Below are 11,100 nucleotides of genomic sequence, written 5' to 3'. Positions count from 1 at the left end.
ATGATATCTTCTTTTGCACATGCCATGGTGATGCAACTTTGCAGATTAAGACAATTCTTAACCACTCTGTTGATAAGAGAGAGGGTCAGTTGAACTGGTGCTGGAGGGCCTGCAGCTACAAATCCCCTCTTTTTGTTGTTCATTCCTCAATCTCAAGGGACATAGACCAATGACTGTTGTGGCTTCCGCCTACTGATAAAGGGCGTAGGTTGTTCCATTTCATTAAACCAGTCTTTTAGCAAGGTGATGTGAGGGGGCTCCCAAAATTAGGCCTATATTGGGTAAGCAAGAAACCAGGTATTTAATAAGAAGCATTTCTAGGGAAACAACAAGAAAAACAAGGTCAATGGTCAGTGCAAATTATAGACCAGTTTCTGAGCCCGGGGATCAGCCAGTCAAAGAATTTCTAGATGTCAGAGTTGAGGTCTCTTTTATAATTTGAAATGTCTCTGATGATGTCATTAGGTGTTCAGGTATCTTTCAGAGCAGCTTACACAGCAACCAACATGAATCCTTTTTTTTTTTTTGAGGAAGATTAGCCCTGAGCTAACATCCATGCCCATCTTCCTCTACTTTATATGTGGGATGCCTACCATAGCATGGCTTTTCAAGGGGTGCCACGTCCGCACCCGGGATCCAAACTGGCGAAGCCTGGGCTGCTGAAGTGGAATGTGTGCACTTAGCCACTGAGCCACCAAGCCAGCCCCTCTCTAAAATTTATATAAAGATGTCCAGCTTCAGTTTGTAGGGCTTCAGGAAAAAGGGCAGGTTCAGTTCTCAGTGATTCTAAATGAAAATGACGGAAAAATGGAAAATGTTAGTTTGGAGATTTGTAGACAGATATTTCAGGAGACTAGTAGAATTCAAGATCCAGTCCAGTTAATAGATATAAAACAAAACCTCAAAGACAAGTATCAGAACTAGAACCTAATATCCATGAATGTGTACTATAGTTTCATTTGAAACAGAATTTTTGTCTTTAAATCACCTTCATTTTAACCAAAGATGGCCAATTAAGACTCGTTGGTTTGTCCAATAAGTTTAGGTTTAATAAAATTGGCCCAATTATTTATATAAATACAACAAGAAAAGCAATTGACTATAGAGGTTGTTTTAAATCTGCTCCCCTGGAACTTTTTATAAGGAATCTCAGATTGAAATTTATTGGCCTCTCAAGGCCAGGAAAACCAAAGCAAGGAGTTGCCATCAGACTTTGGCTGCAATACCTATAGATTTCGGTGAATTCCTCTCTTTTTTTTTTGAGGTTTCCCCAAATATCCTGAGGTCTTTTGCATCTGTCAGGGAAGTGACCTTCTTTACTCACTTGGAATCCTGTAACTAAGAGACCAGGCTAATATTTCCAGGTGGCTTTATTCCATAAAGTCGACCTTTATTCTTCAAAAGCTGACTTGTCATATCTGAGTCTGCATGTTTCTCTCAAATACGACATTCCAGTCAAAGGCTTGGTAATATATTGAATTGTGTCCTGTTATAAGGAGAACAGATTCTTACTGAACTTAAGCAAGTAACTGTATTGCCATGAAAACAGCACTCACCTCACTAAGGGTTTCCGAATTCTGGAGGGATAAGCTAGGGAGAAAAAAAAGAATGTTTCAATTTTGCCTACAAAGGTATAATTTTACCAAATTGTTATAAATCACAGTTAGCTTAAGGAAAAGAGAAAAAGGTTTCCTAAAATCTGGAAAAACCCAAAAACATTAAAAAAATCAGCAATATCTCAAAAAAGTTATATAAATTATAATCACCCTCATCAGTTCATTCGGTCCTGTGTAATAGATTCTTAACCTTCTGTTAGCAGTTTCATGAAGTCATCAGTTTCTCCATTAGAGTTCTGTAATTTCTTACCCAGTTCAGTTTTATGATCTGAAAGTTTATCAGAAACCTGTATTCTAGAGTAAGTGTCAGTGTCTTTTCCATGAATCTCTCTGAAGATGAAACATATTTGCAAAAGCATCAGAGTAAAACAGCAACTATCTGCAAGTGACAAAAGACTCAGAAGGGAAATTGAAAAAGAAACTTGGCTATTTCTGTGACATACAACACTTCAAGATAGTAACTAGAATTATGGCTGGCAACCAGGACAGATCAGAATTTTAGGAGTGTTATATAATTTTTAAAACATTTATATTAATAACATCCACATAATACCACCTAAAAAGGTTTATCATCACTTATTTAATAAAGCTTCCCATGCAATTTAATATACCAAATAAGCCTAATTAGTTTAGCACCTTTTTCTTTATAGGAAGAGAGAGAACAAATTTCTTTGAGTAGTCCCAGGGGCCTCTGAAAATTCTTAAAGAAAACTTTTTTCCCTTCAGGTCAAAAGAAAGACCTCACTTATTATTTGAATTTTGAGAGAAGCTTGTCAAAAATATCAAAAGTTTTTTAAAACACTTGGTCTAATAGGAAACAACAGTCACTGCAAAACAATTCAATCAAAGTGACAACAGAAACAGTCAAGGGCAATGAGGGAGTTAAAACAGTTTAAAAACCTTAATAGAGAGACTTCAGTATTATTGAACATAGGAAATTATTTTAATAAAAGATTGATCTTCTGTCTTTTAGGTAAACTTACTCAAAAATAAAGAAAAACCTTTTATAAGCTCTTTATCAAGAGCAGACTAAAAGTCTGGGGAAATTATCCCAAGAGAGAGAACAGGGGCTGGCCTGGTGCTGCAGTGGTTAAGTCCGCACGTTCTGCTTTGGCAGCCTGGGGTTTGCTGATTCGGATCCTGGGTGTAGACATGGCACTGCTTGGCAAGCCATGCTGTGGTAGGCATCCCACATATAAAGTAGAAGAAGATGGGCACAGATGTCAGCTCAGGGCCAGTCTTCCTCAGCAAAAAGAGAAGGATTGGCAGCAGTTAGCTCAGGGCTAATCTTCCTCAAAAAAAAAAAAAAAGGACAAAATTTTAATTTTGTACCAGCTTACTTTTTATGTTAAAGCTCATTCACCTAATTAAATTTATTGCAATCTTAGCTAACTTGACCATGCATAAAACTCTTTTCAGGCTTTCTCTTTCACAAATCTTCTATAATTTTCTTTTTACACTCAGAATTTGTCCCATGCCTTCTTTTTTCCCTTCTAGGGCTTTAAGGCAAATTTATTTTCTTTTTCTTTTTTAAAGATTGGAACATGAGCTAACATCTGTTGCCAGTCTTCTTTTTTTCCTTCTTTTCTTCTTCTCCCCAAAGCCGCCCAGAGCATCGTTGCATATTCTAGTTGTAGGTTCTTCTGGCTCTGCTACGTGGGATGCCACCTTAGCACTGCTTGATGAATGGTGTTATGTCCACACCCAGAATCCAAACTGGCAAAACTCTGGGCAGCTGATGTGGAGCGTGTGAACTTAACCACTCAGCCACGAGGCTGGCCCCTAAATTTATTTTCTCAACAAAACGAACAAAAATATTTCCATTCTTTTTATTATTATTATTATTTTTTTTATTGAGTTATTGATAGGTTACAATCTTGTGAAATTTCAATTGTACATTAATGTTTGTCAGTCATGTTGTAGGTGCACCACTTCACCCTTTGTGCCCACCCCCCACCCCACCTTTCCCCTGGTATCCACTAAACTGTTCTTGGTCCATAGTTTTAAATTCCTCATATGAGTGGAGTCATACACAGATTATCTTTCTCTTCCTGGCTTATTTCACTTAACATAATCCTCTCAAGGTCCATCCATGTTATTGCAAATGGAATGATTTTGTTCTGTTTTGCAGCTGAGTAGTATTCCATTGTATATATGTACCACATCTTCTTTATCCATTCGTCCGTTGATGGGCACTTAGGTTGCTTCCACATCTTGGCTATTGTAAACAGTGCTGCAATAAACATTGGGGTGCACAGGACTTTTGGGATTGCTGACTTCAGGCTCTTTGGATAAATACCCAGTAGTGGGATGGCTGGATCGTATGGTAGTTCTATTTTTAGTTTTTTGAGGAATCTCCATACTGTTTTCCATAGTGGCTGCACCAGTTTGCATTCCCACCAGCAGTGTATGAGGGTTCCTTTTTCTCCGCAACCTCTCCAACATTTGTTGCTATTAGTTTTAGATATTTTTGTCATTCTAACGGGTGTAAGGTGATATCTTAGTGTAGTTTTGATTTGCATTTCCCTGATGATCAGCGATGATGAGCATCTTTTCATGTGCCTATTGGCCATCAGTATATCTTCTTTGGAGAAATGTCTGTTCATGTCTCCAGCCCATTTTTTGATTGGGTTGTTTGATGTTTTGTGGTTGAGTTGCGAGAGTTCTTTATATATTAAGGATATTAAGCCTTTGTCAGATATATGACTTGCAAATATTTTTTCCCAGTTAGTGGGTTGTTTTTTTGTTTCAATCCTGTTTTCATTTGCCTTGAAGAAGCTCTTTAATCTGATGAAGTCCCATTTGTTTATTCTTTCTATTGTTTCCCTTCTCTGAGAAGGCATGGTGTCCGAAAAGATCCTTTTAATACTGATGTCAAAGAGTGTACTGCCTACGTTTTCTTCCAGAAGCCTTATGGTTTCAGGTCTCACCTTTAGGTCTTTAATCCAGTTTGAGTTTACTTTGGTGAATGGTGAAAAAGAATGGTCAATTTTCATTCTTTTACATGTGGCTTTCCAGTTTTCCCAGCACCATTTGTTAAAAAGACTTTCTTTTCTCCATTGTATGCCCTCAGCTCCTTTGTCAAAGATAAGCTGTCCATAGATGTGTGGTTTTATTTCTGGGCTTTCAGTTCTGTTCCATTGATCTGTGCACCTGTTTTTGTACCAGTACCATGCTGTTTTGATTACTGTAGCTTTGTAGTATGTTTTGAAGTCAGGGATTGTGATGCCTCCCGTTTTGTTCTTTTTTCTCAAGATTGCTTTAGCAATTCGGGGCCTTTTGTTGCCCCATATGAATTTTAGGATTCTTTGTTCTAATTCTGTAAAGAATGTCATTGGGATTCTGATTGGGATGGCATTGAATCTGTAGATTGCTTTAGGTAGAATGGACATTTTAACTATGTTTATTCTTCCAATCCATGTACATGGAATGTCTTTCCATCTCCTTATGTCATCATCCAATTCTCTCAGAAAGGCCTTGTAATTTTCATTATATAGGTCCTTCACTTCCTTAGTTAAATTTACCCCAAGGTATTTTATTCCTTTTGTTGCGATTGTGAATGGTATTGTATTCTTGAGTTCTTTTTCTGTTGGTTCATTGCTGGAGTATAGAAATGCTACTGATTTATGCAAATTGATTTTATACCCTGCAACTTTGCTGTAGTTGTTGATTACTTCTAAGAGTTTTCCAATGGATTCTTTGGGGTTTTCTATATATAAGATCATGTCGTCTGCAAACAGCGAGAGTTTCACTTCTTCCCTCCCTATTTGGATTCCTTTTATTCCTTTTTCTTGCCTGATTGCTCTGGCCAGGACCTCCAGTACTATGTTAAATAAGAGTGGTGATAGAGGGCATCCTTGTCTCGTTCCTGTTTTCAGGGGGATGGGCTTCAGTTTTTGCCCATTGAGTATGATGTTGGCTATGGGTTTGTCGTATATGGCCTTTATTATGTTGAAGTAGTTTCCTTCTATGCCCATTTTGGTCAGAGTTTTTATCATAAATGGCTGTTGGATCTTGTCAAATGCCTTCTCTGCATCTATTGAGATGATCATGTGGTTTGTATTCCTCAGTTTGTTGATGTGGTGTATCACGTTGATTGATTTGCGGATGTTGAACCATCCCTGTGTCCCTGGTATGAATCCCACCTGATCCTGATGTATGATTCTTTTGATGAATTGCTGAATTCTGGTTGCCAAAATTTTGTTTAGAATTTTTGCACCTATGTGCATCAGTGATATTGGCCTGTAGTTCTCTTTTTTCATGGTGTCCTTGTCAGGTTTTGGTATCAGCGTGATGTTGGCCTCATAGAATGTGTTAGGAAGTGTTCCATCTTCCCTAATTTTTTGGAATAGCTTGAAAAGGATGGGTATTAAATCCTCTCAGAAAGTTTGGTAGAATCCCCCAGGAAAGCCATCTGGTCCTGGGGTTTTATTCTTTGGGATGTTTTTGATTGCCGTTGCAATCTCTTTCCTTGTGATTGGTCTGTTCAAATTGTCTGCCTCTTCTTGAGTGAGCTTTGGGAGACTGTAGGAGTCCAAGAATTTATCCATTTCCTCTAGGGTATCCATTCTGTTGGCATATAGTTTTTTGTAGTATTCTCTTATAATCTGTTGTATTTCTGCAGAGTCTGTTGTTATTTCTCCTCGCTCATTTCTGATTTTGTTTATTTGAGCTTTCTCCCTTTTTTTCTTTATAAGTCTGGCTAGTGGTTTGTCAATTTCATTTATCTTCTCAAAAAACCAGCTCTTTGTCTCATTGATCCTTTCTACTGCCTTTTTCATTTCAATAGTATTTATTTCTGCTCTGATTTTTATTATTTCTCTCCTTCTGCTGACTTTGGGCTTCATTTGTTCTTTTTTCTCTAGTTCAGTTAGGTGTGCTTTAAGGTTGCTTATTTGGGATTTTTCTTGTTTGTTAAGATGTGCCTGTATTGCGATGAATTTTCCTCTTAATACAGCTTTTGCTGTATCCCATATGAGTTGGTATGGCATGCTATCATTTTCATTTGTTTCCAGGTATTTTTTGATTTCTTCTTTAATTTCTTCAATGATCCATTGCTTGTTCAGTAGTGTGTTGTTTAGTCTCCACATCTTTGTGGCTTTCTCAACTTTTTTCTTGTAATTAATTTCTAGCCTTATAGCACTATGATCTGAGAAGATGCTTGTTATTATTTCAATATTTTTAAACTTGTAGAGGCTTGCCTTGTTTCCCAACATATGGTCTATCCTAGAGAATGTTCCATGTGCACTTGAGAAGAATGTGTATTCAGCTCCTTCAGGGTGGAGTGATCTATATATGTCTATTAAGTCCAATTGTTTTAGTTTTTCATTCAGCTCCACTATTTCCTTGTTGATTTTCTGTCTGGATGATCTGTCCATTGATGTGAGTGGGGTGTTGAGGTCCCCTCCTATTATTGCGTTGTTTTTAACATCTTCCTTTAGGTCTGTTAATAGTTGCTTTATGAATCTTGGTGCTCCTGTGTTGGGTGCATAGATATTTATAAGCGTTATTTCTTCTTGATGAAGTGTCCCTTTGATCATTATATATTGTCCCTCTGTGTCTCTCTTTACCTGTCTTATTTTGAAATCCACTTGGTCTGATATGAGACTTGCAACACCTGCCTTTTTTTCCTTGCTATTTGCTTGAAGTATTGTCCTCCACCCTTCACCCTGAGTCTGTGTTTGTCCTTGGGGCTGAGGTGTGTTTCCTGGAGGCAACAGATTGTTGGATCGTGTTCTTTAATCCATTTTGCCACTCTGTGTCTTTTTATTGGAGAGTTCAATCCGTTCACATTGAGAGTGATTATTGATGCATGTGGACTTAATGCTGTCAATCTGTCGCTCATTATCTTGTTTTCCTGTGTTTCTTTTCCTGTGTGCTTTAGACTATCCATTTAATACTGCAATTTCTTATGCTGGGTTTCTTAGATTTTTCCTTATGTATGATTTGTGACTCTGTTCTATACTTTATTTTAGTGTCTACCTTGAAGTTTGTATTTAGAATCTCGTGTATAATATAGTCTATTCTCTGGTGGTCTCTTACTTACTCGACCAATACTGATTTAGACCCTTTGCTCTTCCCCTCCTAAATAATTATTTTCATTTTTTATTCCAACTTGTCTTATTAGTTTGTAGTTAGAGTGCTAAGATCGTCCTTGTTTTGGTAGTTTCCTTATTTTTGCCCTAATGCTATAGTTGAATATTTGCTATCCTGTTCTGGTTCTATCCATCGGTCTCCCTCGTCTGTGGCTTGTGTCCCCTTTCTCCCTTTTTTCTTTTTTCAAGTATGAGAGCCTTCTTGAGGATTTCTTGTAATGGAGGGCTTTTAGTTACAAATTCCCTTAAATTTGTTTGTCTGGAAAAGATTTAATTTCTCCCTCATATCTGAAGGAAATTCTTGCTGGATAGAGTATTCTTGGCTGAAGGTTTTTATCCTTTAAAGCTTTGAATATATCACTCCATTCTCTCCTAGCTTGTAGGGTTTCTGTAGAGAAATCCGCTGACAGTGTGATAGGGGCTCCTTTATAGGTTATTCTCTTTTTTTTCTTTACTTCCCTGAGTATTCTTTCCTTATCATTCCTACTTGCCAACTTTACTATTATGTGCCTTGTGGTGGGTCTTTTTACATTGACAAATCTAGGAGATCTAAAACCCTCCTCTACACACATTTCTCCTTTGATCACTAGATTTGGGAAGTTCTCTTCAATAATTTCGTTAAGCACACTTTCTGCTCCATTTTCCTTTTCCATATTCTCGGGAATTCCTATGATCTTTATGTTCTTACTCCTCATTGAATCCATTATCTCTCGGAGATTTTCCTCATGTTTTTTAATTCTTAGTTCTCTTTCTTCTTCTCTCTGGTGCCATTCAGCCTGTCTGTCCTCGATTATGCTGATTTGCTCCTCTATATTGTCTACACAGGCATTCAGGGAATCCGTATTCTGTTTTATCTGGTCCACTGTGTTTTTCATCTCAAGTAATTCTGTTTGATTCTTCTTTATGATTTCAATCTCTTTTGTGAAGTAACTCCAGAACTCGGCTTGTTTCTCTATCTTTCTCTCTACCTCATTGAGTTTTTTGATTATAGCTGCTCTGAATTCATTATCACTTAGTTTACCTAATTCCAAGTCCTCAGGACTTAATTGTGTGTTTTTATTGTTTTCCTTCTGGTCTGGGGCTTTTATAAATTGCTGGATGGTAGAGGAGAGGTTTTTTCTCATGGTGGTAGAATTCAGTTGCAGTTACAGCCTGTCGCCACTAGATGGGGGTCGAGAGCGGCGTGTTAGCTCTCCGCCTTGGGGCAAGATGGCTGCGCCCACTGGCTTTGCTGTGGGGGAGGGGCTGTTACTCACACGCACCGGTCTGGGTTCAGATCAGTTCTGTTCTCTGGTCTCCCAAGGCCCTTGCTTTATAGGGTCCCAGCCGACAGAAGCTTTCCCCCCTGTCAGCGGGCCTCCACTGAATCAGTGGCAGGAGTCCTGGAGGATCCCCCGGTCACACGGCCCCTCCCCTGCTCCTTCCCGACCCGCGCCACAGCGATCGCAGACTCTAGGGGAGGGAGCGATGTTCTCTCCTACCGTTCCAGCGCCTCCGAAGGTGTAAAGCTAGGTTTATGATCTCCTCCTTCTTGGTATTGTAGGTCTCTAACGAGCTGGCATTATGTTTATTCTCTGAAATTCAGTTCTTCCAATCTTTTGTTGTATTTTGGAGGGGAGAGATTCCCGGGTCAGCTCACCCCGCCATTTTGCTCCGCCCTCTCAAAAATATTTCCATTCTTTATGCCTTCCTTACTGAAAACATATATCTTGCTTTCCTTGAATACCAAGATATTTTCCTTATTAATTTTTAGTAGAATTTTTAAACCTTGCAGACCTTAGTGAAGACTAAAAAGCAATTATGAATTGTCTTTGATATTAGCATTCTAAACGGTTTTCATAATTTCCAGAAACATGCTAATTCATAGTACAATGTTTAATAAAATACAAGACGTATTTAGTAATAGGCCCAAAAGTATTTTAGTTTGTCTGTAACAAGAAGCCAAAAGTAGATAAACTTATACATATTTAACAAAAATATTTCAGTATGTTATTTTATTTGAAAATGACCCAGATATCCAATGAATTTTCATTTAATTTTGTCTAGCAAAACTTCAAAGTTTCAAGCTACCAGAAAGACTTTGGAAGTTATTTTAAATACACATGACATAATACATAATTATTGTTAAAAAGCACTTTTATCTTTTCCACATCTATTTAGTCTACTTGTTCCCAATAATTATTTAGATTGCCTACAAAACTTCATGAGACATTAGACAAAATTAGCCACCATTTTAAGTTATTATTTTAGCTAAGCAGTTTTATAATAGAGATAATATCAGCTTATATGACCCGTAAATGTATAATAAAGGCTGCATGTCTGCATCATATCCATTGCTGACAACTTGGAGAACGTGTCCATTTTAATCAAACCAACAACCTTAAATAAGCTTTCAGTTATCAAGGATTGACTTATATCATGTTAACTTGAAAGACATTTGGTCTAATTTCTATTACATTTAGAAATAATTTATATAAGTGCTTACTTTAAACCAATTGAATGGAACTCTTTAGAAATTATACCAGCTAGAGGCAAAATATCAGACATACATAACATACATATAGACACACACACACAGAGTCTCAACAGCTATTGTTTTAAAATTACTGCCATGAATCTGGTACAGTAATACAAAGCTCCCTAGTTATGAATCCAAATTTTGTTTTAATCCTTTTTTTTTTTTTTTTTACTAATATTTGTGAATAAGACACTCAAGATTCTAGGTTTTTGTGAGGGTGCACTTATGGCCATTTTTCTTTCCCTTTTCCTTCTTTTTTCTTCAGTCCTAGGAATTAGTGATGGGCTAGATATTCCCCAGAGATATCTCTCTTTGAGATAAGTGAAATGAGTGGAACCTGAACTGCCTCTAGAGCTGAATTTCCAGTCTTGCAAGGATTTCTTAACAACAATTGCTCTTGAGGGGAATTGGAATTGGCCAGCCAAAGATATGTGTCTTTTGCATGAGGACTATTTTGGGCTGGTTACTTTTATTTTTTATTTTTATTATTTTTGTTTTATTATTATTTTATTTTCAGAAAAACATTTTATTGTGCAAATGTAACAAGTAATTCAGACCTGGTAACTTTAATATAATATGAAATGAAATTCAATGCAAAAGGCAATAAATGATCAGTGATAGATATTTCACCATTGAAAAGTAATTACAATTAAAGGAAGACTGCAATCATAAGCTCCTAAGAACTAACATGTTAATTTTAAATGAAAAATTAAACATCATTAGAAAATACAAGGGAATAATTAAAATTTCCCATTTTTAATATTAGTTTTAATATGTCATTTAAAAACAGATAAAATACTTTAAAATGTATGATATGTTTTAAAAACAAATTGAAAAACTGTAATTACATAGAATATATACAACCAAAATA

The 11,100-nt window shown here is 36.9% G+C and overlaps 1 long non-coding RNA gene across 1 annotated transcript; it reads right to left on the bottom strand.

Annotated features, from left to right (window-relative positions):
* Positions 1–277: 277 nt before the first annotated feature.
* On the bottom strand, positions 278–1,653 carry LOC139081699 (uncharacterized). Its single transcript, XR_011536930.1, has 2 exons — positions 1,557–1,653; positions 278–786 (listed from the first exon to the last, which is right to left on the bottom strand). It is a non-coding gene; the product is annotated as an uncharacterized lncRNA (long non-coding RNA).
* Between the last annotated feature and the right edge of the window lie 9,447 nt (positions 1,654–11,100).

Source organism: Equus przewalskii, unplaced genomic scaffold (assembly GCF_037783145.1).
Source record: "Equus przewalskii isolate Varuska unplaced genomic scaffold, EquPr2 ChrUn-6, whole genome shotgun sequence".
NCBI classification, from domain to species: Eukaryota; Metazoa; Chordata; class Mammalia; order Perissodactyla; family Equidae; genus Equus; species Equus przewalskii.
This window is presented reverse-complemented; position numbering and strand designations above follow the sequence as displayed.